The sequence below is a fragment of the Panthera onca genome, chromosome D4 (genome assembly GCF_046562875.1).
Source record: "Panthera onca isolate mPanOnc1 chromosome D4, mPanOnc1 haplotype 2, whole genome shotgun sequence".
Classification (NCBI taxonomy): domain Eukaryota; kingdom Metazoa; phylum Chordata; class Mammalia; order Carnivora; family Felidae; genus Panthera; species Panthera onca.
The window spans coordinates 61,828,420-61,846,799 of record NC_138351.1 but is presented as its reverse complement, the minus strand read 5'-3'; the positions used below and the strand labels follow the sequence as shown (position 1 = coordinate 61,846,799).

Sequence of the window (18,380 nt, the reverse complement as noted above, 5' to 3'; positions counted from 1 at the left end):
TTGCCAAATGGCCTTCCATTGTGTTCAACAAATATTCATTGCGTGCCTAAATGCCAAGCGTGGTGCTGGGCACTGGGGATACCACAGTGAATGGGAGACAAACTTCCTGCCCTCCGGAGCTATATTCTAGTGATGGTACTGATATAGCTTCCCACCAGCCATTTATGAGCATGCCTGGCTCATTCCCTCACCAGCATGATGATCAGTTTATGAGTAAACCTTGAGTAACCGGTAGCCTAAAAGTGTTCTTTCAATTACTGGTTGAATTTGCTAGTTTTTGATTAACATACTTTCCCATATAGGTAGCAACCATCTCCATTTGTACATATAAATTTCATGCTCACGTCCATTTTTGTATGATGTTTGTCTCCTCTCACTGGGAAAAGTTTTTCATATATTCTAGATGCCAACTTGCTGCTGCCATATTGTACAAATACTTTTCATCTGCACTCTGGATATTTGTGGTGCTAACTTTCATTCATTTGGCAAATCCTGAGCACCTACCAGTATGGGGGGGTGGAGAGGTGGACAGAAACAGACATGGTCCCCTTGGGGGAGACAAACCTGCTTCATGAGAGAATAAGACAAAGGACTAAGAGACGACATGCCCTTGCATGTCCCTGTTATGACTGAGGACATGAGTCTCAGGGACAACTCCTGAGAAGCAGAAGCTGAGACAGGGAAACATCCAGGGAGTGCTCTTCCTGGGCGTGAGGGGGCACCTACAGGGAGTGAGGGAGGCAGAAAGGGAAGGGAAAGGACTGGCAAGAGAGTGTGCTCTCCTGTGAAGTCTCTCTCTGTCCTGGTCCTTGCTGGCATGCTGGCTCGGAAGCATAACCTTCACAGCAGAGATTCCTTCCTTGAAGTGGGGGTGGGTGGCCTTTTGTGAACCCTGCCACCAAGTCAGACACTGGTTATGAGATGTTTCTGGAGGGTGGGGAATGTGGCCTCCCAGGTAGGTAGCTCCCCAGAAGAGGCAACTGTGAGTGCCAGCAGTCAATGCTGTCGCAAGTTGGGGTGGGTGCAGGAGCCTGGCAAAGGGCATGTGGGTGCGGCCCTGTGGTGTGTCCCACACATGTCAGAGAAGCTGAAAGGCCAGTGTGGCATGAGGGGCGAGGGTGGGGGGCACCACGATCAGCCTTGTAGTTAGCAGAGATCAGTTTGGTTTCAGTGTGGAGAATGGACAGGGGAAGAGGGCAGAGAAGAATTGCACGGTCTGGTGAGTTTGGGGAGTGCAAAACACACAATGCCCCACCTTGGGTCCCTTGGGACCATGATAAGCATGTCAAAGCCTCTGAGAAATCCTACAGTACGGAAACTTGAGTAACTTTGCTCAGACCCACAATTCTCAAGAAATCACAGAGAAATCGATGAACAGAAGGGATATAGCATGACAATACAAAGGGTGAACTCCAATAGAGAGACAGAGGCCTGGACTACCGTAGTCCAGCACTTCTCTGCAGAGAAGTGGGTGTGTTGAAAGCATATTTAGGAATTAAAGACCACAGGACTTAAATTGAAGATTGGCTATGGAACAAGAGGGAGGGAAATGTCAAGAACGACTCGTACGTTTCTAATTTGAACATCTGGATGGTGACACATCACTCTTGGAGAAAGATGGGGTCTGTGATTGAGTAACGCGGGAGAGGACCGTGCATTTGAAAATAGATGTTACGCTCAATATTTTAACTTAGTAAATGCCAGCAAAACGTGGGGCATGGGCAGACCCCCTGATGAAAGACTTGGGTTCTCAATCCAGCTCCACCAACACGCAAATCTATAACCCTGAGAAGATCCCTTCACCCCACTGAGCCTCAGTTTCCCCACCTGAAATATGGAGATGATAAATCCTATTCTAACTACCTCATACGACTACCATTTGATCAAATAAAGTAATAGAAATAAAAATACATCCTAAATAGTAGAATGCAACCTAAACACAAGAGTGGTGTTAAGATTATGGCTAGCCCTGTCTTTAGAGGTCACTTCAGCCATAACACCCCAAGGACTCAAGTCAGAACAAGACACGATGTCAACAGACCCAGAGACATAAATCTAGGAGGTGGCTACGTTATAAAGCTAATTACAGAGATTTACGTGGAATCATCCCAATATGTTTTCAGGCAAGGAATTTTTTTTTTTGTCCGTTATTAATGTCTCTCCCTCTCCTCACTCTCACTCAACCAGGGCTTTCAACCAGGGGCACCCCCACCCCACCAAAACCTGCTCTCAAGGTACCACCCACTGAGTGGCATTAAAGAGATAGCGCCAGGAAAACCTGACACGCGATCTTCCCAAGGATGCTTACCCAGCTCGCCCGCAGCACAGAAGCAAATCCTCTGACAGAGGCCGGAATCTGAACGGTGGGATTGGGGTCCAGGCAGCATACTCACAGAGGTACTGAGAGCGCAGTAAGCAGGTCACAAAGGACAAATGCTGGAGGAGTCCTCTGACCCCGCACACCTAGAGCAGTCAGGTTCATAGCGACAGAAAGTAGAAGAGTGACTGTCAGGGGTGAGGCGGGGATTGGAGAAGGGATGGGGATGGGGGGGCATGGAGAGCGGGAGAGAATGGAATAATGGAGAGTCAGTGTTTAATGGGTTCAGAGTTTCAGCTGTGCAAGGTGGAAAGCGGTCTGGAGATGGATCGTGGTGATGGTTGCCCAATAATGTGGATGTACTTAATACTTGGAGCTGTGCACTTAGAAACGGTTAGGATGGTGAATTTTGCGTCCTATTTTACCATAATAATAATAACAACGTGTAGAGGAGGTTCAAAGTCACATCCTTACACATTTGTCAAACCCATAGAATGTACAACAGTAAGAGAGAAGCCTCATGTAAACTACTGACTATGGTGATGAGGTGCCCATGCAGGTGTCTCGGTTGTAACAAAGGTAGCACTCTGGTGCCAGACAGTGGGGGAGGCCGTGCAGGGGCAGGAGGTTTATGGGAACTCTCTATCTTCTGCTCAATTTTGCTGTGAATCTAAAACTGCTTTAAACAATAAAAGTATTTTTAATAATAATAATAATAAAGTGGTACCTAGATGGTTTGTAGCGCTTACCCTGAACTCAAGCAATCATTCCAGAAAGGGACTCCACACGCACGCACACGCACGTCAGGCCCATGCACGCATGCACGACCTTCCCACGCACGCACGCGCGTTACGCCCACGCACGCGCATCACGCCCATGCACGGATGCGCGTCGCACACGCGACACGCCTGTTGTGCACGTGCGCGCACGTCACGCCCACGCTTGCACGTCACGCCCACGCACGCACACACGTCATGCACGTGCGCACAGCCCTGCCTACCCTTCGCTCTCAGCTAGGCAAGTAGAACTGGTCCTAGTTGTTTGGGCTCGTTTGGGGTTCGCTCTGGAGCTTTTAATATCTAAAGGAATCTTTGTTCTCGCCATGGAGCCATTGCTCATCTCATTTAGCTCTTACGTAAGACATGCTTTGGATCTGATATGTGGGGGAAAAAAAACATTACCCATTTTACTCGTTTTGAATAAGCTAAAAATAACCATCCTCCCCATTTCCTGGAGCCAATAAAGACTGCTTGGAAAGAATAGAGGAAAGAAAGACACGGAATGTGAAAAAGAGCCGAGTCTGGGCATACAGAAACCTGGGTTCAAAGCCTGGCTCTGCCCCTCGTCTGTTGTGCGACCCAGACAAGTCACTCGGGCACCTCATCCACCAAATGAGAAGGTTGTGCCGGAACCTCTGGCCTTTGAGATGCCTGCGGCTCTGACATCCTGCTTTTCTGTGAAAAGTAAGACGGGGAGTTGAAGCATCTTACTTTGCTAGCCATCCAGGAGATGAGTCATTTTTATTATTCAGAAACTTTTCCAAATTAATTTTGACGTGGTCCTGTGTGGTAAGAAATAGCTAATGTCTTCTCTCCTCCCGTTCCTGTTTTAGTGTCTAGAAATAGTCATTCAGACTCACGGTCTCCCCTTTTCAACTCCTGCCACCCTCCCTGCCGTGCAGTTTCTGACTCCCCTATCCTTTGTAACTGATCCTGTCAAGGTCACCGTCACCTCTTGTGGTCGAATCAACAGGCATGTCCCAGTCCTTTTCCTACCTTGACTTCTTCTCAGGAACATTTCGCCATAGGTGACCATCTCTCTTTCTTGAGATACTCTCTTCCCTAGGGCTGAGAGGGAAAATGACTTTGCCCTCGCAGAGCCCTGAGTGCCAACGCCAGGATTTGTACCCATGATGTTACTGCCAAAGCCCCTGGGCCTCAATGCTGCAGGTACCATGTCAGCATTTTTGGTGATTTGCCTTCCCGCTGGGATCATTTTGCCACCACATTCTAAATTCTCCGGGTGATTCAGTCCTTCACTCATTCATCAATGACTTGTCAACAGCCAACTCTTTACCAGGCACCAGATGATGAGATGGGGGTATAGCCAGACCAGCATGACCCCCGCTCTCCCAGCATTTATAATTCGGTAGAAGAGTCAGGCATTAAACAGGTAAGTACAAGATACATGTATAAATACAAACATGATGAGTTCTTGGAATGAAAGTGCCAGATGCTATGAGAGATGAGAACAAGGAGGACAGACAGGATGTGGGCAAATGCCACTTTGGAGAGAGTGACAATGACAGGAGAAGGAGCTGGCAGAAAGGATAGAGAGGGTGGGAGCTCACTGGGCAGTGGAGACAGCACACCCCTATTGGGGCCTGGTGGGGGTGGCATCTTGAAAGGGGTACCTGGGGGACTAGGCCTTGTCATTACCAACAGCCTCCTGCTTTTACTTAGATGGAGCTTTTGGAGTGTCTTGGGGAAGCCAATGAAGATTCTGGAGGAACTAAGCCCCTCCCATACCTCCCCCAGCCCCCCATGAACACCACCCCTGGGGCCAGATCCAGAGGAGGCCACGGCTGGACCATTTCAGGGCCTACAAGGGGCCAGAGTGAGTGAGAGAGCAGAGCAATGGGCAGAGGGGGTCAGGCAGGGTCGGCTCCCACAAGGCCTTGGGGGACACCCTGAGGAGGCCTCCAGCTCAGGCTGCAGGAAAAACACTCTGATGATCCGTGGAGACTTGGCAGGGTGGGCAGGGAGTCAGGGGGGGGCATAAGGGTAGCTTATGCTGACCCTGCTTATTTCCAGCAGGCGTAGAATCAGAAATATTTTGCCATAGCTGAGGTAATAAAACTGTTTCTCTCAGCTTCCTTGTGGAGGGCAAGCACTCGTATCATTACGAAGCCCTCAGAGCCCTCGGAGGTGACCTGGTCCCCCTCCTCCGCGCACAGATGAGGTACCCGAGGCTGGCGAGCTGTAGGGACTCCCTGGCAGGCTCATGAGACCAGTAAGCGGCACAGGTAGAACTGAAACTTTGTCTGCCTGGCTCCAAAGCCCCTCACCTTGTCCATGAGGCACCTTGGGATGCCACCTGAACCAGCCCACTCTGTCTTGCAGGTGAGGAAATGGAGACTCAAGGGCTGGGACCTGATCCCCAGAGGCCTGGCCCTGCTGCTTCCCCTGCTCCAAGCTGCCTCCTTTTGGGGTGGCAGAAGAGAACGTGTCCCTAAAGAAAGGCCATAATCACGTGGCTGTGAACAAAGCAGTGTCCCTAACAGTGTCCCTGTGGTAGGGAGCAGTGCAGGGCCCCAGGGGAGGAGGAGAGCTGCCGCCCCGAGCAGCTGGTGTGGGAGCTGGAGCGGCTGCCTGCCACCCCCTCTCCCAGGAACATAAAACTCAGGAACGCGCGTTGGGCAGGAGCCCGTGGGAACAGTCCTGCGCTCCCCTCTCCAGGGGCCGCCGCAGCCACTGATTATGCTCCCAGCAAAATTCTGGCCCAACGACTCTGTCGTACAGAGAGCTGGCGCTGGGCGGGCTGCCACGAGGGGCTCACGGCAAGTCCACCGGGTCCAGGGCCTGTACCTCTAACCCCACAGAGACCACGTCTCCCAGGGTCCACACTCTGACCCTGGAAATCTGGAGCTAGTTAAGGGAATTTGGACAGATGTTGCTCTTTCCAGTTTCCTGTGGAAATTCAGCAAAACCAGGAGGCATCTCACTCAGGGGAGGAGATGAGATATGGGAGGAAAACTGAAGAAGTAAACACATGAGGCATTTGTTTGCAAAGCAGTTGTCCCTTTATGGCTCGGGGCTGGTCAGAAGGACGGTCTCCTCCAGCAGAGGCACTTGACAGCAAAGCAGGACCCTGGCCAGCCAGGGTGTCCACAGCGGTGAGCCCGGCCTACACACACTTGGTGCTTGCACACTCCTGAGCCCTTGCACAAGCTGTCCCTGTGTTCGCAATGCCCTTCCTTACCTTCTCTTTCTAGAGAACCTCCCAACCCTCATGGGCCAACCGGGGTTCCCTGCCTCCCACCTTTCCAGGCCACAGTGGTGGCTGCTCCTCTGGGTTCACCCTTCACCCTGGGAACAGTTTCACAGGGATCTTGTTACCGTGGGCTTGGAAGGCAGTTTGTTGTTACATCTGTCTCCCCTGCGAGCCTTCAAGCCTTTGGCAGGTGTTCTACCTAATCAGCCTGTACAGAAGACCCCTGTAAATCTTGGAGGACAGACGGGGTGGGGAGAGAGAAATGGAAGGAGGGAAGGAAAGACGTAGGAAGAAGAAAGGAGGAAATATGGATTTCTTCAGGATATTTGCAAACCCCTAATGCTTCCTGATTGACTTGAGCCAACACCTGCCTCTCAGAATTAACATGCCTCCAGAAAATTCCACCATTAGGCTAGAATAAGACTGACCTGAGCACCACAAATAATAGTGGTATAAAGGAGATAGGAGATCATTTCTCACTCACATGAAAGTCATACTGAGTATGGAGAGGCTGCTCTTCGAAGTCATCACAGGCCCAAGCTCCTCAGTTCCATTGCTCTGCCATTCCACGGATGTTGTACGCATACTGGTGGTCCAAGATGGCCCACCACCACATCCCCAGTCACGGGAGGAGCAAAGGGCAAGGGAAAGTACACTCCTCCCTTGCAAGGCGTGACTGGATTTTGGGTGCATCAGTCCCCTCACCGTCTAGGGCCATGCCTAGTACAAGGCAGGCTGGGATTTGTGGTCTAGTGCTGAGCATCTGTATGCCAGGGTGAAAGTTCCATTTTAGTGTAAGAGAGGGGAAATGGATTTTGGAAACAACCAGAAATCTTTCCAAAATAACAACTGACAAAGGTTTTATTATTTATTTATTTATTTATTTATTTTTAAAGTTTATTCATTTTTGAGAGAGAGAGAGCGTGAGCAGGGGCGGGGCAGAGAGAGAGAGGGAGACACAAAATCCAAAGCAGGCTTCAGGCTCTGAGCTGTCAGCACAGACCCCGACTCAGGGCTCGAAGTCACAAACCACTGAACCACCCCAGAGCGCCCCCCCCCCCCACTCCTTTTTAAAAACATATTTCAAAGCCACGGTATTTTCATGATATATTTGTCCATCTCAACAAACCTGTGAAGAAATTGAGGCTCAGGGGTGGAAACACCTTTGGGTGAAGGCACTATGAGTAGTGAAGGAATGGAACAAAAACCTGAATATGTGGTCTAAGTTGGTATTTCAGTTTAAAACCTCTCAAATACTAAAAAGAGGAGAAAGAAGCTATAACTGGGCAGCTCTTTATAGGGAGAAGATCTGGGGATCTGAGGTGAACCCCAGCTCAGTGTATCTGATATTATAGGTCTGTCCCCACAGCTACCTTAATTGAGGCTAATGTCCAGAACAAATAGATGAGTGGTCATCCTCCCCCAAGCTGGTCAAACTGTACCCAGAATGCTGTGTTCTGGAAGCCAGCCCTTAACAGGAACACCAAGAAACAGACGTCTGGAGGTGACATAGGCTGGGGTCTGGACACCCTGTCCCGTGAAGAAAGAATCACAGCTAAACACCATGGAGAAGGGCAAAATCTGGGGTATGTAACTCCTTATCTTCCCATCTCTGTCACAGTGAGGGCTAAGTGATCTCATCTGGGTGGCTCTGAGGAGCAGGACAAGGGCCAGTGGTTGTAAGTCACCAGGAGGCAGAGCCACTAGTGCAAAGAAAAGGAGGTAAAGAGAGTGGAGTAATGATGCAGGTGTGGCCGGTGTGGCAGGTGGGGAGGCCTTGCTGTCAGAGGGCTCTCAAGCAGGGATGGAGATGCTGCAGAAAGGACTCTTCTAAGGCAGAAGTGTTTACCTGGAAGCTCCTGAGGGCATGTGCAGTCCGGTGTGTGTGTGCCCGGCAACGGCATGTGTGTGCATGTGTGTGCTTCCCTGTGTACAGGGGCCATCGCTTCCTTGAGATTCTCAGAGGCGTCCGTGACCCGAGCAGGATTCCGTGGACTGGACCACCGGGCACCTCCAGGGCCCCTGGCCACTCTAAGATCCCCTGGCCCAAGCTAGGAGCACAAACATCCCCAGTGAGGAGCGATAAGGAAGAATTCAGTGGCCTCAGGAAAGGGGGGGCTGTCTGGGACTGAAGATGGCACTACGAGTATGCCCCTGGGAGATGCCATGAAGTCTGACTATACAAGCCTCACTTGGCAAGCTTGGAGCAGACGTTCCTCCCCCTCCTAAGGCTGGAGTGGCCCAGCACCCCACTGCAAAGAATCCAGTGATCCTACATTTGTCACACACTAGGTGGGGAGACTGACACAAGGACCAGCCACATCAGTTGTGGGGCTCAGTGCCAAATGAAAATTGCAGCTCCCTCTTTCAAAAAGTATTAAGAATTTCATGATGGTAACAGTAGAGCATTAAACCAAGTGGGGGGCCCTTCAGTTGGGGGGGTGGGTAGTGAACAAGTCAAACGCCCAAGAAGCTGGCCTGATCAGATCAGAGACAGTCCAACAATGAGTTTGAAGCTCAACTCAGTCTAAAGCTCAGGCCTCCTGAGCCCCACCCCATCCCTAGTCCTCTTTTCATCACATCCCACCCCCTCACCCTCACCCTCTGAGCTTGGCTGCCTCTGGAGATCTAGCTACAGCCAGGCCGTGTGGTACCAGGGGAGGGAAGAGTGGTGAAGGCCTCATGGGCTCCTCATACCCTGAGGTCTCTGGTCCTATCATGTTGGGCAAGTGAGGCCTGACCTTTCCCGGGCCTGAAAGTTCCTCTGGGTCTGTGGGCTCGGCCCACCTGAGCAGTCCCATGCCACGCTCAGCTGATGGTGCAGGGGTGGGAGACAGTGCCAAGGAGGGGGAAGGCGGCCCCAAAGACAAGCTCTGGAAACCTCACAAGTTCACACCTGCTCTGTCCGGGACCGCCGGCAGCAGTTGGGGCCAGGTCATTCTTTCCACGAACCAACAGAGCTTGGGGAGTGGTTGAACACTGTCGTGGTCATATTTGCTTTTAGAAAGACTTTGCTGCCAAGTGGGGAGGAGAAATTGAGATAGCAGGTCTGCAAAGGAGGCCACTTAATGGTCTATTCCATGGATCAGGGAAGAGAGGCTATGGGGTTTGAACTGAGACAATAGAAATGGGAAGGAGGGAGAAGACTGGCTTGGGAGACGGTGGGTAGGACTGAGAGCCTTTCAGTACCCCTTGGATGTGGGGAGTGAGTCTGGAGGTGACCCCAGCTTTCTGGCTTACGTGGCTGAATAAATGGTACTGCTGTTCAGTGAGAGAGGTGTAGCAGGACACTTGGTTCCAACTGGCTGACCTTGGTTACAATCAAACTGACCTTTACCAAAAGGAAAAAGGGAGCACACTGGCTCATAAGACTGAACAGTGTGAGATTAGAGTTCACTCACTCACTTCATTCACAGCAAGATCCAGGACCTCAAACCACATCATCAGTATATTCTCTCTCCTTCTCTTGGCTCAGGTACTCTGTGCTGACTGTCCTTGATGACTCCTCTTGCATTGTCACAGGATGGCCAGCAGCCTCATGGTCACAAGATGGCTGCCGACACCTCTCTGAGCTATATCCTTCTAGGTTTAAATCAAATAGAAGTAAACAAGAGCTTGTGTCTGAGCATTTCCACGAAAGTTCTGAGATTCACTCTGTCTGAGCATCTCCACGAAAGTTCTGAGATTCACTCTGGTCAGACCGGCTTAGATCACACGCTGACCCTTGAGCCGGTAGTTGTGCTCACTGACTTGGACCTCACACGTGAGCTCTCCTGGAACCATGTGGACCACAGAGACTAAGAGGGGAAGGGGCAGATCCCAAAGAAACACGGTGGCTCTTGCCAGAGTGAAGGGAAACGTGCCAAGGAGACAAACCACATCTTCCAGCTTTGTGGACGAGTGTGGGCTGGAATGAGTTGTGCAGCAGCGTTGGCACAACCACGGGGAAGTGCTCGGCAGGCGGAAGGGTGGGGGAAGACCCAGAGTGCAGGCGGTGAGAGATAGGCTTCAGAGCGCAGGTAGCGCTGTGGACTTTGGAGCCATTCTGGACCCCCTGCCTCAGGAACAGCAAGTCCGGCCTGTCGCGAAGGTCTCTCCGTCCCTTAGCGCTTCGGGATTTGGCGGCAGAGTGGTGGCTGCTGTCCTGCACCAGCTCCATCTGACAAGACTAGGTGGCTTTGTACCGTCCTCTCCCTTGGTTGATATCAGGACGTGAATATGTTTGACGGTGACGTGAGCCACTGATGCTGCAAAGGAACAAGATGCATGCCAGGCCTCGGTGCCAGGGCATGATGTGAGACAGCCAGGGTCCTTCGGGGCTGATGAGCATGCACAGGGGATCACAGGCTGACCCCTCACTAGGAGTCAGAGGTGACTCCTCTTGCCTGCCCCCCCCTCTCTCTCTCTCTCTCTCTCTCTCTCTTTTTTTAAATGTTTTTTTATTTGGGAGAGAGGGGGTGAGTGGGGGAGGGGCAGAAAGAGAGGGACACAGAGGATCTGAAGCAGGCTCTGAGCTGTCAGCAGAGAGCCCGATGCAGGGCTCGAACTCATGAACAGTGAGATCATGACCTGAGCCAAAGTAGGAAGCTTAGCCGACTGAGCCACCCAGGCGCCTCCCCTCTTGCCTCTCTTCAGCTGGTGGGTCTTTTGCTCTTGTCCTTTCTCCTCTTCCTTGAATGAAGACGAAGGGAATACTTAGTGGGAGGTGGGGGGGTAGTGAGACAGCCATCTTGCAACCACAGTGTGACAGGGATGTGCTAAGCATGGCCGTGTGGAAAGACGGAATGAGCCTCCCCCACTAACAGTACCATGAAGCCTCCCTATCAGCCCCAAAATGCCTAATGCTAGGCATCCTCTCACATAAGAAAAATAAAGCCTTGAATTTTATTAAGCCACTGTTTTTCAGGTTTCTGACACTTGCAGCTGAATACAAGTAAGTCCTAACTGGATAGACCCAGGTAACAGTCAGCATTAAAGCCAGGCCTGTGTTTGAGGTCTTCCAGGGAGAACATGCAAGGTCACAAGAGGATCCCATGGGATCCCAGGAAATGTGGCTCAAGGATGTTGGAGAGGAAGTCTGGAGTGGATGGGGAGCTAAGAAATGTGGTGCAGTGGCCAGAGCCACAAGAGGAGACAATTCCAACAGGAGGCAGGGACGGAGCAGGCCAAATGTAGTGGTGAGATGCAGGGACACGGGGAAGAAACTTTGCAAGGGATTTAGTATATGAGAGGCCCTTGACCTGTCAGGAGAGGTTCAGTGCAGGGTTGGGGACAGAAGCGAAACCACACAGCATGATAGACTCCCAGGCTTTGGGCAGCTCACTCATGGGGGAGGGGCACTCGTGGAAGGACGATGCAATGGGAGGAAGCGGCCCCTGGGCCAGCTGCTGTCTTGTCCTCACTGCAAAGACCATTTCCCCTCTTTCATCCAGGATGAAGTCTAAACTCTTCAGCCTGGCGTCCAACCCCACCAAGATGTGGACCCAGTCAGGACCTGGCTCACCTTCCCAGCCTCCCTCCCCCACATTCCAGCAACACCACTCCCCACCGTTCCTGGCCCTGCCGCCCCCTCCTTGGACCACCCTCCCCTCCCAATCGATGGCCTGCTCAGCCTTTCAAGGTGGCACAGGTTGCAGCCTTCTATGATGAAGATGAGATCATTTCCTTTTTTGGGCTCCTCCCATCCCTCTGTGTCCACCTTGAAACATGAGTGCCCGAGTCCAAGCAGGGTTTGCTCACTGGGGTAGGGACAGTGTCTGGTTGTCTGGCACATGTAGGGGCCAGTAGTCTCAGCCTTGGCGAGTCGTCCTGGGCCGGTGACAGTACGCCTTCCATGAAGCTCCCAGGGCAAGGGGAACATGCGAGCATCCTCAGGTCCACATCTGTCCCTTCCACTCCCACATCGCTGGCTTCTGAGAGCTCCAGAAGGGAGCAGAGCAATCAGCAGAGAAGCGCAAGGGCTTTCTTCCCTTCTCCTCTCTGGAGACTTTCCAGAGGGCAGCTGCATCCTTTCTCTTGTTTTAGAAGGAAAAGATGCGATTGTGACCAAATTTAGAAAACAACCAAAAATTAAAATAAAACACAACCCATATTTAAAATCCATTTTGACAGCTCCACCCCGCTAAAAGGAGCATCTCTTCTGAGCAACGTGGGTGAGGGCTCAGCAGCAGAAGTGACAGCACGGCAGGCTGTGATGTCACCAGCTTGGAGGTCGCTGGGGAGAGGGGGTTCTTCCCACCAGAGATGGACAGGCCTGTCCCACCAGCACAGGGGTGGGATGATGAGAGCCCAGGGGGAGGTGGGGCTGGCATGGGGCAGATGCACACAAATTCAAGGAAGCAGCTTCTTGTTCTTGCCAATAGCTGGGGAGGAAGGATGCTTCTGGAAACTACCTCAGAGACCAACCACAGTGGATGGGCCCCTCCTTAGCACAGTGCTACTTTTAGCACATTGTTCTGCTGTGTTTTGTGAGGAACAGAGGGAAACCCAGGGAACCAAACAGTGTCACTCACCTCATACAATAAACATAGCAACCAGGTACTGGGTGAGTGCTACATGCCAGGAGCTGAGCTAGGTGGTTGGTCGTTTTGATTTTGATGTTGATGTTGTTGTTGTCGTTTTTAATATCGTTGCCAGGAATTCTACATGAGTTATGTTGCCTCCGAGTGATTGTTATAAGGGAGAAAAAGGTCTTCGTGAGACAGAATGAAGGAGATGAATTTATCAGGAACAACCGTAAAGGCTTCTTTTGCAGGTATGGCATTCAACAGGCAGTTTTAGTAAGTTGTCAGGAAAGCTACTGTGTCTTCTGGATATATTAATAAAGATAAAGAGGCCAGATGAAGGGAGGTGATCTCTTGATGAACTCCATCCCTATCAGTCCCAATGAGACCTGTAATCTCTGAGTCTCAGTTTCTTCCACTATAAATTAGACCTAGAAAATATCTCCTTCGAAGGGTTGTTGTGAAGAATAAACAAAGTCATGCATGAAAAGCAACCGGTGCAATGTCTTGCAAGCAGTGCACACTTTTTTTTTTTAATAAAGCGCAATGATCATAACTGTAATTATAAACGTTGGCATTCAAAAATGGAGTTCAGGTTTTCTCCCAGAAGCGGGAAGAATCTGGAGATGCATCTTGTCTTCACACATCTGAATCCCTGGTACAGGCAAGAGGAAGGAGACTAGCTGTGCTTTTCTCCAGAGGACAGAACCAGGTTCACATGGCAAAAGCTAATTTTGAGCCAATTCCACCCAAACAAATGGAATGGTGGGGACAAAGAAAGACTGGAAGGAAAAACTTCCAAATGGTGCCATCTCTGGGCAGCCAGAAGTTAGCTGATTTCTTTATATTCTTGCATAGTTTCTAAATTTTCAGCTAAGCATATATCTTCCTAATAATCTGGAAAAAGTAAAGTGTTATGGAGGAGGGGGGAGACAATCTATGTCAAGAATGTGATAGTAGGAGGGGCACCTGGGTGGCTCAGTTGGTTAAACATCTGACTTCGGCTCAGGTCATGATCTCGCAGTTTGTGAATTTGAGCACCACATCAGGCTCTGTGCTGACAGCTCAGAGCCTGGAGCCTGCTTCAGATTCTGTCTGTCTGTCTGTCTCTCTCTGCCCCTCCCCTGCTCATTCTCCATCTCTCTCTCTCTCTCTCTCTCTCTCTCTCTCAAAAATAAATACACATTAAAAATTTTTTTAAAAAGATATGATGGTAGGGGCGCCTGAGTGGCTCGGTCGGTTGAGTGTCCGACTTCGGCTCAGGTCATGATCTCACTGCCCGTGAGTTCGAGCCCCGCGTCGGGCTCTGTGCTGACCGCTCAGAGCCTGGAGCCTGTTTCAGATTCTGTGTCTCCCTCTCTCTCTGCCCCTCCCCTGTTCATGCTCTGTCTCTCTCTGTCTCAGAAATAAATAAATGTTGAAAAAGATATGATGGTAGGAAAGAGAGTCTAGACTCCATTTGAGATTCTACCAAATATGAGTCTCATTTCCAGGCCTCAAAAAAACTGAAATCCATTCACCATCAGAGTGTGGCAGGGTTGAGCCTTCCCTCAACTTGAAATTAGGGAAACAGCCTGAGTTAAATCTAAAAGACAGGAGAGCAAGGGTGGGTGATGAGACAGACCTTGGAACGGGCACCAGCTGATGTGGGTTCTGGTCCCAGCCTCATCTCCCCTCTCTGTGTGATGCAGGGTAAGCCCCTTCCCTCCCTGGACCTCGGGGTTCTCATCTACAATTTCAAGGGCTCGGACACAATGGGTTCTAAGCTGTTTTCCAGCTCAGAATTGGCAGCTGAAAGCCATAGGCTTTTGGCCATACTTTCTCAAAGTCTCCATGGCCCAATGGACCTCAGAAAGTCTTTCAACCCCACTGTTCTACCCCTGCCTTTAATAAAGCCACATCTGGAGTGTATCTCCTCTGTTCCCTGTTTTGTACAGTTCTTCACAGCTGGATCCCCATAAATCAATTTGTTCTGCAGACAAGTTCCCAGAACTGTCCAGAATCTTACCCAGAAAGGGCAGTTTTATTTCCCTTCAGCTTCTGGTTCCAAAAGGAGTTTCCTAAGCCCATTCCATGTCAGGACAGGCTCCCCAGGTCTTTCCAACCCCATGGCCAGCTGGGGTTTTGCAGAGTAGCCCAGACTCACGCTCCCCTCCCCTACCTGTGGGTGCAGGGGATGAACCAGCCTGGGAGTCCGCTTCCTGGCCCCTCTTAGGATGCGGTGCCACCACCGTACAGTGAAAAGCCTGGACTAAAATGACCCCCCAAGCCTCCTGCAGTTCTTGAGTTCAAAGTTTTCCCACAGATGAATAATGAGAAGAGATGAGTTGAAAAGTTAACTTCCCTATGGATGGAGGGGGAGGGAGACTGGGGAGCCTCTGAGGACTTCTTTTGCTCATTCGTTCAGCCACAAGGCAGCAAACAGCACAGAATCCAGGACTTTTACGAAGAGCAACTGTTATTCTTGGGCAGAGGTCTGAGATACTCCTTACTGTTTCTGACGGCTGGCCTGGTACCCAGCATGTCTTAGTACAAGCAACTCTCAATGTTTAGTCAGCAAATGGTCCCCGAGCACCTGTTCAGCTGGGTGCTTTATGCTCCCGGCTTTGTCCACCTCATCTCGTTTAATGCTCACGACCCCCTGAGAGGTACTAGCACTGCCTCTATTTTACAGAGGAGGACTTGTGGTTCAGAGGGGTTAGGTTACTTGCCCAAAGTCACAGAGCTGGCAAGTGACCAATCAGAATTTATATCCGGGTCTGTCCTTCTACAAATTCCAACCTCTTTTAAATCTAGCCAGCCAAATAAAGCCAAATCTAGGTCCCTAATTGTTTTCCTGCTAACAAGAGTTTGGACTGAGAATTCATTTGGGAGAATTTTTAAAGATAATCTTTCCCAAATGTACTTAGTTAGCAGAAGTACTTGTACTTTGCTTAAAAAGCTGAATAGTACTCAAGGTTTATAATAAAATCAGCAGTCTCCTGCCCCTCCCCACCCCCACCCCATCCAGATCTGGCTCCCAGGCTCAACATTTCAAGCTGTTTTTTCCAGTATTTGCCTCCGTCTTTCAGATAACATAGCAGCCCTCCTTTCTCGTGATTTTTCTGTTTTAGATCATTATTATTGACTTCCTGTTATGGAAAATGAAGGTTGCCTTACACCATTTCTCCCAGTCTTGCTGCCATACACACAGACACACATGCACAGCTCCACCCTGCCCCACAGCCCCTGATGTGATTTTATTGCCCTCAGAGCATCTGGGACAACCTAAGCTCGCCTAGACCTCTCTGCAGCAATGGTGAACAGAGTCTTGACCTTTGGTTAAATGGAGCAGATGTAATGCAAACGTTTATCTTCCCTACTCCCAGAACTCCAGTGGAAGCCACATCCCATCAGAATGGTTTGAAGAAATGAGGCTGGCTGGCCTGGAACAGAGAAGACTTGGACATATATCCTCTTTCCTTGAATCTCTGAGAGGCAAACACACTGGGTGGCCTCCCAGGGAGATCCAGAACAATAAGGGAACCTTCAGGGAGACAATTTCAGCTTCATAAGCCATTTGAGAAAAGAATGGCCTGAAAAGGGAGGAGCATCCCTCCCAGGGGCTGTGGACAAGCCAGTGTCTCTGACCACAGACTGGGGACGAGGAGCGAGTCCTGCATCAGGAGTGAGTTGAACATAGGACTTCTACAGTCCCTTCAAATTCCATAACCCAGTAGTTTGCTTCCTTTTGTAACAGTTGGCAATTAGACTCCGGGGCTGAGTTGCAATCACTCTTGAGTTAATAACCAGAGCTGCCCAATAGACACACCCTTCTGGCAATTTCTTTTTGGGATACTGAAATAACTGTCTTAATTCTAATGAGCAATCACTTCCACTGACCCTTGCCTTGTAAAAGAAGGTTCAAGATGACTCACAGAGGAATCATGACATAGCAGATGTGACAAAACTCTCTGCCCCATGGGTTTCAAGCACTCTGAAGACAGAAACATGCTGGATGGAGTGATTGCAGCTGCCCTGCCCATAGACTGTGGGCCTCCCTGGCTCTGCAGCAAGAATCTCATGGGAGAGACTGCAGAAATACCTCCCAAACCCAGTTTTGCTGCCTTTGAAAGAGAGAGAGGGCAGGCCGTATGGACAAAAGGGATTGCACCCGGACAGCTGGCCATGAAGGAACCGGTCGGAACCTTCGGCCACTCTGCACTTGGGACAGTGTCCCCGGGTTTGTTCCTGACTTGGCACCTTCAAAAGAAATGAGCTTGCCCAGAGACAGGAGTCCACCGTGACCTCCTGAACTTTCCAAGCAGGACAGACTCAGTAATTCTCACGCCATAAGTAACTGGCAGTGTGGTGTAACTGGACCAAGAGTGAAGGGGGCCCTGCGGGCAGGGGCTGTTGGGTGGGTCATCCCTCCTCTGGGGGAGGCAGAGGACAGAGCTCAGATAGCTTAGCTCAGATCCCAGCACTGCCACCTATCAGCTGTGTGGCCTTAGATGAATTCCCTACTCTCTGTGAGTCTCAGTGTCCTCACATTTGAAAGGGACACAGGGAGGGGAGGACTAACACCTACCTCACTGGGTGTTTTGAGAATTAAATTAGATCATTTACATGAACTGTTTAGAGCACAGCCCACCTCATGGAATAATAATAATAATAATAATAATTATTATTATTATTATTATTAGCAGCAGCAGCAGCAGCAAACAGGAGACAGCAATCCTTACCCAGATGACTTTGTAGGATCAAACAAAATAATACCCTTGAGGGGCACCTGGGTGGCTCAGTTGGTTGAGCGACTTTGGCTCAGGTCATGATCTCGAGGTCCCTGAGTTCTAGCCCACATTGGGCTCCCTGCTGTCAGTATGGAGTCTGCTTCAGATCCTCTGTCTCCCTCTCTCTCTGCCCCGCCCCTACTTGTGCTCTCACTCTCTCAAAAATAAACAAACACTAAAAAAAAATAATGCCCTTGAAAACAGAACTCTAAAGTTGTGTATAAGTATGAGAAATCTAGTGTGTAGTACATTAAACCTCACAAACATTAGGAGACTGAAGACGCCAGTATTTCCCACCCTGCTTGTTAAATAAACATTGTAGCTGTGGTACAACCAGCCATGTAGCAAGGTCTTTAGAACTTTTTATCAAGATTGGTAACTAATTTTATTTTATAATTTAACATAATATATTAAACCCAATGTTTGAAGATACGACTTTTTTAAATAGAATACCAATTTAACACTTTAAGAAAAACACACCCAGACCAAATTTAGAACACAGGGGACCGGATGGAATGACGGAATGGCAAAGAAAGTGCCGTCCCTAACTTGCTGTGTGACCTCAGGCAAAACCCTTTCCCTGCCCGGCCTCAGTTCTGCCATTGGCTACCTTGGGCACAGAGTGACCTCTGGGCGCCTTCCAGGTCTGCGTCCCGTGGACCCATGAGTTGGAGGATTTTTAGACCAATAGACTCGGCCTCAAGTAAAGCTGTGGTATGTTTCCTGAACTGACAACACCATCTGGCGTGTGTGTGAGGGTAAGACACTAGTGACTGGCCAACCTGGAGCTTTCTG

The 18,380-nt window shown here is 50.1% G+C and overlaps 1 long non-coding RNA gene across 1 annotated transcript in view; it reads right to left on the bottom strand.

Moving 5' to 3' along the window:
• LOC132663162 (uncharacterized) overlaps positions 1-2,497 on the bottom strand; it is a 34,316-nt gene extending 31,819 nt beyond the window's left edge. Inside the window, exon 1 of the long non-coding RNA XR_009602960.3 lies at positions 2,309-2,497. This is a non-coding gene — a long non-coding RNA (uncharacterized LOC132663162). The remainder of the gene's footprint in view (positions 1-2,308) is intronic.
• Between the last annotated feature and the right edge of the window lie 15,883 nt (positions 2,498-18,380).